This window comes from Cavia porcellus, unplaced genomic scaffold (assembly GCF_034190915.1).
Source record: "Cavia porcellus strain 051 isolate PalLab524CR breed Dunkin Hartley unplaced genomic scaffold, mCavPor4.1 scaffold_20, whole genome shotgun sequence".
NCBI lineage: Eukaryota > Metazoa > Chordata > Mammalia > Rodentia > Caviidae > Cavia > Cavia porcellus.
In genome coordinates, this window is record NW_026947503.1 from 53,103,278 (window position 1) to 53,117,188 (window position 13,911).

Genomic DNA, 13,911 nt, shown 5'->3' on the forward strand with positions numbered 1-13,911 from the left:
GGAGACTAGTACCTGCCCCAATCATTCCACAGGGACTGGGTGCTTCTACATCCTTAGAAATTGCCATGATCCCAATCAGAAAGAAATATGCACAAATGTAATTGGGCTGTCAGCATTGCTAATGACTGTGGTCAAATTGGCAAGCATGGCGATTGTGCTCAGAATTCTGATGTGTTAATAAAGAGATAACAACTCTGTACTGTCAAATTATGCCATCAATGTAAAATCCTACCCATTATAACAGTGATGCTCAAAGTCTGCAGACTTGCACAGGATTCATCATATTATGCACGAAACACTGTAGAAACAACCAACCAGGACCCTGCCTTGAACTTCAATTTCACAAGGTCAAAGGAGGGGCCCACTGCTGTTTTTGTTTTTGTCTTAGGATCTTTTCATTTTGTTCAGACAAAGGAGCTGCAATTCTAAATACCCTTTGGAGCCAAATATAGAAAGTACATAATGGAATAGTACTTCTCAAGAAGACTATTATAAGAGCAGAAGGGTCAGTTCACTCTCTACCATTGAAAATCTGAGACTGTAGATGCCCATGGGAAATTAAAGAATACTTCATGATAATGGTGGTGGGAGATGGGTGAAAGTTATTCGTAATGTTCCCATAACTTTTCTAACCTAAGGACTCAGCGTGCTTAGGTTTTCATTCTGCTAAAGATTCCATAAAAGCAAAAGAAGCTCATGGTTGGAGAAGTTTGGGAAATACCCTTTTCGAAATTGCTTCTTTGGTTATATGTAGGAACAAAATATAAGAGACAGTGATGTAGGTTGTTAAGGATAACATCGTTTGCAGACCCCATACACTGTGAACGCTTTATGTGACTCAGCCCTCTCTGTGCTCTTGGGAATAAATTCATTTAGCCTCATTTTAAATGAAGAAATTAAGATTTAATGATAATAAGAAATTTCCCCCAGGAATTCTAATCTTTAAAATAGCAACAATATTAGTTATCAGTAGTATTATTTGTGGAAAACTCAGCATATATCAAGCATTGCGGTAGGTCTTTTACCTATATTATATTATTTAATTTTACAAAACAACATATGATAAATATTATTCTTTTTTTTTTTACAGATACAAAACCAGAGGCTCAGAGAGTTCCAAATGATTTCCAATATCAAAACAAAAGGCATCTGGAATTTAAGTTCAATACTGAGTCCAAAACCTAAGTTATTTCCACTATACCCCGCTTAAATTGGGAAATCTGTTTTCCACAAGAATTGGGTGACTTGTAAAGATTCATTTACAGTGAGTGCTGAATGGGAAATTTCACCCATAAACAAAAAGTGAGATTTCATAGCATATTAGAAACTATTCAGGGTTTAGAAAACCAAGATATACAAAATATGGTTTGTCTTCCAGAAATCTTTGACTTTAAAATATTCTAGGAAAAACAAAGATTAAAAATTGCTTCCTATAGCAGATACTTGCAAATTATTATTAGGAGACATACATTTATTAAAAGTCATTTTTAGCTAACCTATGCTATGAGTAAGGTAGGGAGGAAAGTCATTTCCCATTTTACTAAAATAAAATTGAAACTTCTCTACAGTATAGCTTACAAAATTATTTTGAGGACAGAAGAGTCAAATTCTATTTAGAGTATGAATGAAAAAATTTTTATAAAGGTAAAGTTGAGGGAATGGATTTGGGAAATTATACCAATTTACTATTTTACTAAACCCTCAGGTAAAGTATAAAAATTTATATATCAAAAGTTTTAATAGAAGTGGACAGTAACAAGAAATCAACAGGTATATCCTATATTCTACATCCTACACGTAAGTCTTTCACAACCCACATGCATATTGTACAACATATACATAGAATTTTAAATATCTATATTTATGTGTATTTCTAACAATTATTCCCAAAAATTTCCCTTTTTAATTTGGATTTTAAAGGAATTATGAAAAGAAACAAGAAAATAACAACTTTCGGTTAACACGACTAAAAAGGAAGTTGGAAAAATGACAATATAGGTAACTAAGTAATAAATTATCTGCAAATACAGTAGCTATCCCTGCTTTTTTCTGGGTCTTGTCGCATGAAGTATTGTTTTCCATCCTTTGACCTTGTTTATAAATTCCTTTTTAGTTAAATCTGTTTCTTGTATGCAGTATAATGATTTTTTGCTTGATCCATTCTTCCAGTCTGTTTTGATTGATGAAGAGACTACTTACATTGATGGTTATAACTGATATGAAGTGGCTTGTCTTGTCATTTTATTTTCCTGTTGGTGGTTCTCTGTTTTCTGCTTCTGTAACTGCTTCTCTTGCCTGGTGGATTCTTTCTCTTGGTGATTTTGGAATTACAGTCTTCTTTTCTCTTTCTAGAATATCCTTCAGAACAATTTGGAGGCCTTGTTTGGTGGTCATAAATTAATTCAGTTGTTCTTTATCATGGAAGTATCTAATTTCTACATTGATTTAAAAAGATATTTTCATAAGAAATACTACTCTGGTTTGGAAGATGTTCACTTTCAGAAATTGAAATATTTTGCTCCAAGTTCTGTTTGACTTATGGGTTTGTGTCGAGAACCCTGCTGTGATTCTGGTGGGCTTTTTATTTTATAGGAAACTTGGAGGTGCTGAATTTAGGGAATCTTGATTATTATATGTCTTGGTGTAGATTTATCTTGGTCAAGAATAATTGAAGTCTATACGCCTCACTTATCTGTATGTCTAAGTCTTTTTCTATGCTTAGGAAGTGTTCTGCTGTCACCCTCATGACCAGATTTTTTACATCATAGCTGTCTCCTGCTTTTTCATTGACTCCAGGTCAATCTTATGTTATTCTTTGCATCCATCATCTTGCACCTGTTGGATTGTTTTTTCTTTGTCTCTTGCTATTTTAAGAGATATTTCTTTTCATGATTGATAACCTAGATCTTGTCTTCTAAGTCTAATCTGTCTTCACTTTTACTCAGTCAATTTTGTAAACTTTCAATGGAATTTTTAACTTCTTGAATATCTGTTCAAATGTTTCATGGATTTTATTTCTTTCCTGTGTTGGGTGTCCATGGTTTCTATAATTTTCCTGTATTTTTCTTTTTATCTAATTCTACTTGAGGTTTGCTGTGCAAGTCCAAAATTATGGTCATCATCTTTTTTTACTGGAAGATTATTTCTCCTCTTATTTCCTCTGTAGCCTCATGTATATGTTTTCTAACTTCTGCCACTTTAATTCTAGAAAATTTAGCTATGTGGCTTATGATTTCCTTTATCTTTGTTCCCTAGATTAGTCCTGGGAGTACTGTAGGTCTGGAGTTTCATTTCACTTCTGCATCTTGTCATTTTCTGTTTTTTCAATTTTATTTTGTTTTCTGGGTTGATGCTTGTAAGTTTCTTATAGTAGATAGTTTTATTCCTACCTTATAAGATTTCCCCATAAATTTCTGTTCCTCAGAGATCTCCCATAGGTGTAGGTGGTTCTTGATCTTTTTATCTGTACTAAGATCCTACCTTCCTGATTTAACAAGGATGATATGTTGCTATCTATTTGATTCAGCATCCAATCCTTTGGCAATGGGCTATGGTGATGGTTAGGAACCCAGACAGTCACAGTGTTGTCATCCAAGAGAGAACTGAAAAAAATCAGATCCCCCAAATTGAATGACACAATCCAAAAATGGGCATGGGATGAATATACATTTCTCAGGTGAATAATTATAAATATATGAAATACATGAAAAATGGTCAACATCACTGGTCTTTGGGGAGATGCAAATCAAAACAATGCCAATATCCCATAACCAGGAAGAATGGTTATTATCAAAAAGTCAAACAATAACAAAGGCTGGGATGTGGGAAAAAAGGAACCCTTTTTCACTGTTGGTGTTAATGTAGACATGCAACCACTGTGGAAATCAGAGTGGAGATTCTTCAAAACTAGGACTATAGATCTATTTGACTTAGCTATTCCTCTTCTTGGTATCTTCCCAAAAGTATTAAAAGCATCATACCACAGCTATATAGGCACACCCATGTTTATAGCAACACAGTTTATAATAGCTAAATCTTGGAAACAACCCAAATGCTCATCAACTGATGAATGGACAAAAAAAATTCGCTTTTAATAGAATGGTGTAGTTTTTTTAAAGTACTCTGTCATCAAGTACACATTTGACTCAGCATGCAATCCTTTGGCACTGGGCTAAATGGATGAGACCACACTTAAGTGAAATAAATCAAACAAACATTTAAATATCATATTGTCTTTCTGGTGTAAGAAACTGAAGGTGTAAATAAGAACCAAAATTTATAATAAATATTGTGAAGTAGAAAGAGATTGTTCAAAGGAAAGGAAAACTAGGAAGGGGTTGTAGGAAATGAAGGGTTAAGGAAAAAATGAGAAAAGAAGGATAAAATAGAATGAAGTCTTTGTAAATCAGGAGGAAAAGAGGAATTGAAGGAAAGGAAGAAGAATAGGGAAAATGGAGGAATCAAAAAATCATCAAATCAATCATGCTACAAGTGACTTTTACTTTACTTAGCTACATAATGTGATTTTTTCTTATTAATCATCGTGGAAAAGTGCTGAAAGCTTATCTATGTAAAGATTTTTTTATACATTCACTGGTAATAAATGAGAATCTTTCTTCCCTAATGCCTATAATCCTAAAAATTAAGACAACAGGATAACTGAAAAAGCAATGCCATTGTTTTATTTTAAATTTCTTTGTAAGTAGAAAAATATGTTGCCAATTTAATGATCACTTGTTTTGCATTTGTTTTCAGTTGAAGTATTTACCTTCTTGTCACTGACATCCAAGTACTCTTTGCACATCAAGGATAATGTTTTATCTTTAATATATGTATATTTTTCTCTTTTTCTCATGTCTAGAATGTTATTATATTTTAAAGTATTTTCAATATTATGAACATTAAATTTTTCTGATATCTGTTAAGATTGAATATGTAATGCTCTGCAAAAGTGTGTTGAAAACTTGGTCATCAGCTTATGGCCACTGCTGGGATGTGGTGGAACCTTTAAAAGGGAGAGTCTAGTGGCAGGAAGTGAGGTCACCAAGACTCCTATCTCTCTTTCTCTCTATGTCCCAGCTGCAAAGAGAAAAGACAGCAGCTAGCTCTGTCATTTGCTCCCCACCATAATGCACTGCCTTGCTATAGGCCCAAAAGCAATAGGTCAACCAGTCAGTGGTTACAACCTTTAGAACGCTAAGCCAAAATAAACCTTTCTTCATTTTAAGGTATCTATTTCAAGTATTTTGTCACAAGAATAGAAAGTTGACTAACACAACATCATATTTATTACCTTACTGTTTCTACCTTTAGTATTAAGTAGGAACTCCTTCAAATCTGAATAAATATGCACCTATATTTTGCAAATAATAATTAAAATAATTATTATTATAAAATTAACATGAATTTTTAATTGTCCAAAAGGAAATTTAAAGAGGAAACAGAAATCTCATTGTTTGAACTGGACAGGGCAAAAACAGAATGGGTAATAGCAAGGAAAGATGAAACTCCAAACCCTGACCCGTTTCCCATAGAGCATCTTTCTTCCCAGCGCAGCCTGGCAGATGGTGTGCAATGGAGTTAGATATGAATCAAGATTAACCTGGTTTCCCTGATTTCACTGAAAAACTAAGTACTATATTTTTCTTCTCAAAGAAACCTTTCGTTGAAAACATACCATTACTTTAAAAGTTACTAAGAAACAAAACCATCAAACTATAACAAATACTTCCTTATCATCAATGATAAACCAGTTCTGATTTTTAAGATATTAAAATACAAACAAATAGTGTTTTACAATGAATAAAATAATACACAATCCAATTCCCAACTACATCTTAACCTTAATTAGTCTGCAAATCTATTCTGGATTAGAGAAAATCCGATTATATGACTAGGAATAAATTAAGGCTGGAAAAGTCGAATCAATAGTTTAACTTAAAAATAGTACAAGTAGAAATACATTGCAAAGTATATGAAAAGATCATGGATGTGTAATTAAATATGCTTAAGTGTTAACCCTTGCCCCATGCTATTTATGTAACATAGAGAAATTTTAACCTTTTAATATTTAATTGCCAAATCTGCAAAATAGGGGTAATACCTGCAGGATCACCAGGTTTTTATGGGGTTAGACAAGGTTATCTAGGAACAGCACCACAACTCTGACTTAGGGAGCTGTTATTCAAAAGACTTCCAGCAGAATAAGTGGGGATTTGCACTTCACCAAGTGAGTTATTAGTATTAATAGCAAAAGCACAAAATAGTCTCCAACCTTGTGAATAAATTAATTGCCCCTTTTTTCCCCAACAGTATCATCATATATTTCTATAGTGACAGTGCAGCAAGGTATGGGACAATGGAAAAAGCACTGAAATAAATGATGGGTAGATTCATGACTAATTTGTAGATCAATCTGTAAACATGCCCTGATTACACACAAAAAGACAACAAAGCTGGAGTGGAAAATATAATTGATTAAATGAGCTCAAAGTTCATAGATAGTACTTAGTGGTATACTGAAGAGGAAAGAAAATTTGGTGGTCACAAATTTTAATATATTGGTTTTTTTTCTAAGGAACAAACTGTCATAAAACGGGTTTTGTTTGCTTGGTTTAATTTGTTCATCATGTCTTTTAGAGTTATAATAATCTTTGGACTTAGACTTTGTTTTTCCCTAAGGATATAATAAATTAAGCATTCTTATACTGTGGCTGATTACATTTGCCTACATTAAACTCATTCTGATCTCTGCTGGACTTGATTGTAGCTTAGAAATGCTGTAACAGACTTCCTTTTTATTCTTTTCCTTTAGTAATATGTCCTGTCATACAAACTGTTAGCCCACATATAGAGTAAGAAAAAAATCAGAAAAACCAGACAACAAAATTCTAGAATGATAAAAAAGTAAACAAGCCAATGTCTCTCAAAGAAAATAGTTTTATGAAAATAAGGATATTTAGTTTAGAGCTGAGTCTCAAAGAACAATTTTAAAGAAATGCTTTTGTTGAAGTATGCAAATAGAACACAATGTATTATATTTTATATCATTAAAATTAATAGCTAGAAACTAATATATATTTAAGTTTCTGGTCCTCAGGGAAAATTTATGTTGCCATGCTGGAAATCATGTTAATAATTTTGTTCATATGAAGCAAGGTCAATCCTGGGCTTAATGGCCACCTAGGCTCCTATTTACATGAGGCACTTAATTAAAACCAAATCAATCTAAATCAAATAAAATAGATTTCTTGAATTGACAAGCACTATGACCTAAGTAGCAATTCTATGTACCTACAATCTTTGTAACAAGTATGTTGAATTAAAATTAAAGTAACTTTGTTCAGACAAAAATCACCTAAAATTTTATTGCTTAGAATTTTTGACAGTCATTAAGTATTTCACATATATAAATTGTCTTAGTTATTTTTTACTCTTGTGGCTGAGACAAAATACCCCACACCCAAAATGAAGGAAGGACAGGTTTATTTCTTACAGGTTGGAGGTTTCAGTCCATACTCAGCTGGCTCTGTGGCAATGTGAAACAGCGGGGCAACTATTTAGGCTGGCTGAAAAACCCAAGACACGAACCCTCAAAACAGAGAGACACGCCTTCTTCCCGCCATTACAGCCTATCCTGGCTCCACCCCTAAGCAGGTGTAGCACTCACACCACCAATCCGAGTGCTAGACAACAAACTAATCACAAATGCTATAGTTGGTTGAGTCCATAATTCCGTGTCTCTTGGGGGCCACTGGCATAAACCATGACATAAATAAATCTGATATAAAATATTAAACTCTGAGTTTTGGGTGTGATATGATATGTTGATCAAATCTGTGCATTTGAAAGAAACAGTATAAAACCACAGGGAAAATAATTCTATTCCAAACCCAAATTTGAATGCTTGACAGTATTTTAACTTACATTTGAATGTAGCTGAGCTTTAGGAGCTAGGAAATGAAGATCAGCTACTAAAGTCCTCCGAAATAGAATATAATCTGAGTTTTTGAGACAGAATTTCTTTCGAGACAGAAATCTAGGGCACATTTCCTGTGTTTTATTAAACAATAAACAAAGAAATTTCTCCCGTCACTGGAAATCCTCAGGCCAAGATGTTGCTGATTGGTCCCTCATGGCTAGTGAATAATAGCAATGACTTTTTGCTGGAAATACTACTTTGAATGGACACTACACTGGTCTTTCCCAATAAGATAATCCTGCAATCATATATATGTGTTTTCATGTGACTTGCAACAATGGTCCTGTCGGGTGTTATTTTCTGTGAATGTAGCTGAGACCGCATTTGTGTTACCAATGTCGTCATGCTATTCATGTTCACCTGAGGACAGAGCCAACTCAAGGCAGAGGAAAATCCAGTGTCACAGAGAAGCGAGGTCATGCCTGAATTCTCCTCTTTCTTTTGGAGCATTTTACTCATACGGTTCAATAAATTCCTTTTATTATTTAAGCCAATGTATTTTCAACTGAAAGCATCCTAATTGCAGCAAAGAAATGAGCTAACCTGTTCATCCAGAACTGGGCTTAATTCACTTGGCATTCTAGTTCCCAAGATAGAAGATAAGAATTAGCATTATCTATACTTCTCCTCCCAACAAGTTTAAAGGATTTTGAGTGTTTTCATCTTAAAGAATGATATGTATTTGAGGGGATAGTTATGTATTGGTCATTATGTAATAAGTACATGTATCAAAATATGTATGGTATCCCATAAATATGTACAATTTTCATGTTTAAGCTAAAAACTTTTTAAAAATAGTGTAAGAAGAATAAATAACCCTAGCAGCAGTTAAGCCTCTAGTTTGTCAAGCCCCTTTCAAAAGCATGGATTTGAGCAACACATCATATCTGATCCAAAACTCAGAGCTTAATAAGATTTTGATATCAATTGCTGCTTATTTGTGATCTTCCAATCTCAGCCCCCTAGACAAGAAGACCAGCTTTAGGTTTTTACGTATCTACTGCAACATGAAGATTGAAGCAGCACCATTTCAGATCTGAGCAGTTCTACACCTAGAGGTAGTCTCTCAGAACAGTGGGAGTATCTACGTAGATGTGGACCTCTGTCCTCCTCACATCAAGCCCTTCCCCACCAATGAAAACCTTGGTATCAGAAAGTGAAAAGCACTACCATTGACTGAGACCGAAAATCCTAATACCTCTTCAGCCTTGCTTTGGGGAATAAAGTCAATACTCAGAATTTTAGCTTTCAGGAATATCTAGGTCTAATATATTTTCCAAAGAAAAGAAAGGATAAAGCAAAGATTTAAATATGAGATGAAAAAGAAAGCAAATGTATAGTAATTTTTTACTCCTATCAGCATATCTTTGGTGACTGATTAGAGGGGACCTTTTCTCCATTCCTCCAGCTTTGGACAGTAGGTAAGAAAGGAAGCCTCCAGAATTGAAATGTCCTCGGGCACCAAAAGACATCAGCAACAGATCACTGAGCTCACAAAGAAGTCAGCGATCAAAAATATGTGACTCTATTTTCTCAGATAAGAAGGCACATGGATATATAAACAGTCCAGCCTTCAAACATCCCAAATTTATCTTAGCTCTCTATATACCAGCAGGGTACAAAATTTTAAAAGTATTTCTGTATGCTACTGTAAGTAAATCCAGCAGAACTGAAGTTCATTGTGCCACCAAAATAAAAAGATAAGAAATTCTAAACTGAGGTGCCAGATAAAAATGAACTTTTCCAAACTAAATATTTGAAACTGTTAGAACTTGAACATAATCACAGAGGTTATAAAAGGAAAGAACTTTTTATGTTCTGTGAGCTCTATTTCTCTCCAGGAGAAGACAAGGGGACTATGTACTCCTGTATCAGTCAAAGTAAGATGAGGTTTCAAATGGATGACTGGAAAATAAGGGTATATCTATATCTATATCTATTATCTATATCTATATCTATCTTTATACTGTGTCACTGTGTCTGGTCCTATCTCTGACCTAGAAGATTATTCCCCAGTTCAACAGAAAGAGGCTAGGCTGCTGCCCCAGCAGGCCTCGTGTATTTCCTTTGGTACCTATTTCCTTTGGACCAAACATCGGCCACACTCAAGAGAGAGCTAGAGGTGGGGTTATACTAGGATATAGTGACCAGAATCACCCATGTGGTGGACAGTCTTTAGCAGAGAGAAGCTGGTTCAGGTTCTTATGAACTTCTGAAGTTCTGAGCCAGATAAAGTTTCCTAGCAACCTCTTGATTGAACCCCAGACTGATCAGAAATGAATTTTAGAAAGCCATAGCAGGAAGATGTCAGAAAAAAAGAAACTGTGGACCTTGTCTTTCTTCACCAGCAACATGTTTCTAAAGGCAAAGGGATCTGGGTTGGAGGAACAGGTGGGAATTGAAATATTGGAGTTTTGAATTTAAACAGAACCTGATGTTCTAATTTCAGACTCAGTAATTAAATGGGAGTCTAGAGCCTCACTTTAACTCTGAGCCAGCCATTTGAATAGTCATAGAAATGACTAGGTTATCGATTGGAAGACTAGAATGGTAAAATCTCTCAATGAGTACAAGTTTAAAAGAGATGAGAGGAGCCATTTTAAAATTATTTAGTAATTTTTCAAATGTTGTTGAAGATTTTAAAATATTTAGGTAAGATCCTTGGGAAGAAGGAAGTTTCTCTGCTTAAAAAATCTTAGCAACATCAACAGATTAAAAAATCTTGGGACTTGGGAGAAAAAAGTTGCTCTTTAGGCCATGAGTAAAATTCCTTCCACTTAGGCACTGTAGTAAAATTTGAAGTGGGAAGGATACAAAAATTTTATTGAAACTTTGTTGAATATATGCTCAGTTTTACATATTTAATGCCCATATACTTGAAATACTTTGTAGTCCAACTTTTTCATAGTTTTATAATTGGATGTAAATAATAATGAAACCCCACTGCAAAAGTCTAGTATTGTCATCAGGATACATTGTAACTCTATATAGCTCATTTTCCCCTAGCAGTTCAAACTTAATTATCTCAGGTGTCTCTGTGAAGTAGGCAAGAGAGTTCATTATCATGAAAATAAATAAGGCAGGTAGATTCAAAATAATTCCTCCAAGTTCCTGCAATAAAGTGACTCATAGCAGCTAAAATTTACCTCTTTCTTGATTTCTAGCTCAGGGTTTAGGAGCCTTTGTATGCCTATTCATCTTCTTCTTGTCAGATCTTTAAAATGTACAGTCTGCATTCTCATTAGTACACCTAATATTTATTTGGTACCTATCTTTCCAGACACTAGGTTAAATGATGTCACACAGATTAAAGATGTACACACACTTTAGGAATACTGTTTTTAAAAAATATCATTACTTGATTTAATTTTATTAACACAAATATTTTAATTGTATTTTTCCTATAAATAGTAGGAAATAAAAATGGAAAGAAACTGGATGTTCCCCCAAAGCCTCATGCAGTCATGGGGCCAGACTTCTAGAGTTTATGAATGACTCGTAGTCCACTGCTGGGATTACGGGTGTGAGTGCTACACTCAAGAGGGTGTGATCTACATACAATATAAGAGACAGAAATGTTTTTACTCTGTGCTTTTCCATTTTGCCCTTTTGCTCTGGTCACTTGTGGTATCTGCCACAGCTACTATGAATATTTGCTCCTCAGTTACACCACTCTCCCTTGGAGCCAAGTGATTATGGATTGAAACCTCCAAAAACTGTAAGCTAAATAAAACTTTCCTTCCTTCATTTTGGGTGTCAAGTGTTAAGTCTCAGCAATGAGAAAAAAAGTAACCAAGACAAATGGTCTTCAACAAGTTTGAGGTTTTCTGTGAGTTCCCAGGATTTCTAGGGAAACTTTCTTCAGTTCTATAGACGAATGATCACTACTGATCTGTTGGAAATTTCCTACCCTTCTGTAAGCTAGTGGTAAATCTGAGTTAACAGAAATATTCCATGACCTTTGCTTGAGACGCATTTTGGCATTTAGGAAAGCATCGAATGCCTTCAGTTAAATCCTCTCAGGCCTAAAGTAACTTAAATGGTTACTTTTTTGTAGGTGGTGCATCTGAGGAAGTAGCTGGCACTGAAAGAAGGTCTAAGAAACAGACTAAACATAAGGAGACGTAAGATCATGGGTTTGCCTCATTGATTTAGAGAGAACCAATAACATTAGTACCTGATGAGAACAAGTCGTTGGTGGTCCATGATATTAGAAAAGCAAAAATCTTAAGTCATTAAATTGTCAACATAGTTGTCTGAATCAAATGCTTATTAAAGACAGGGACTTGACAAATATAGAGGTTATGATAATAAAACATTGCATTAGTTGTAATGATGACCACAAGGATTCTGAGGGAGTCTAATAACTTTTCACTGCATACATTCTTTCTACATAATGAAACTGAAGAGTTAGGGTTTAAAATTTTGAGTTCAAGGGATTCTCAGACAATGAACAAACTTCCTAAATTTGCCTTGTTCTTATAGCCAAGTACAGGGCCAATGCAGTTGAAAACTAGACTCAAATCTTATAATGACTACTGAGCAACACATTGTATTTCCAACCTTGTCTGATCTCCTGTGGTGAAAGTTAAGATACTTATCGGATAAGAATGGAGTCTTTTGAAAGAACTCTAATGGACTTGTACCCCCAAATTCTGTGAAACTTCCTTGCAAGTAGAAAGAGCCCTTCTACTCCTGTCTGAAGAAGCCAGATGTCTTTACTGCTCTTAGAGTTACTGATTTCACACAAGATGGCCTGTCATCTGGCATCGCTTCCCGACCTAGTACTAGAGTTAGGTCATAGGAAGACAGATATAGAGTGTGACTTGAGAAGAAATACCTCATGCATAGAAAGAATTGAAAAGTTTTGGTAGTTTACACTAGAAGAAGCCTGGAAAGGAATGCTAGAAATGGATTTTAAGGCTTCCCTATACCAAAAAGGCAAAAAAGAAAATATTATGTTAACCAACACTTATTAATATCATTACACTTACTCAAGCATTTCAGATTCAAAATGTTTGATGCTTTTGAACATAATTTAACAGATTACTGGGTTAGTAGATGAATCTTAGGCTCTATAGTAGCCAAGGTCAAGTAAAACTGAGATGCCAAAAATTATCAATAAACATATACAAGAAGGACAGAAATCTGATGAAGCAGGTGTGGTCAGATCTCTATCTTCTTATCCTTCGTCTGGAGAGGCCTAGATGAAATCTTTTCACCAAAGCAATAAGAAATGCACCGATGAGACCAAGGACTGTGACAGGAAGTAACTCCACTGAGAGGGCGCTTCCAAATTCAGTGGGATGCTGGACAGTGACCAAGGCCATGTGACTACACTTAAACCTGAAGGCCAGAGACAAAGTGGGCATGATTCCCAAGAGGGGCAGCAGGTTAAACAGCAAATGACTTGAGTCGCAGAGGTCACTAGAGCTGACTCAAAGATCACAGTGTTCATTGGATTGAAATGGAAGTGCTGCCTACTAACTACTGGATTTTCAAATTTAATACACTCTAGGTCACTTCTTAAAATTTCTACACACAAGTGAGAATCACACTCTTTTACTCAAAACTCACATTTAGACTCCTGTAATAAAGGGCGTGCCAGCTTCCTTGGGAAAAGTACCCAGGTCTTTGACAAAGTCATAACCTCTAAGCATCCTTAGAGATTTTTCAAATGACAGGTGACTGGACATTTTGTAAGATAAAGTCATTTCATCATTTTTGAGGTTTAGTGGGCAAAGATATACTTTTCCAGTGACAGAAGAGCCATATTGTTTCTTTGACCCATGGGATATTTGCTCTTGGAATTGCCTCCTCTTCCAAAAGGCAAATGGTACAGATTAGTGTCACCACAAAAAATTAAAGTATGCAGATATGGGATTCTTATCATGTTCACACTTAACTACTCTATTTGACCAGAGCTGAAA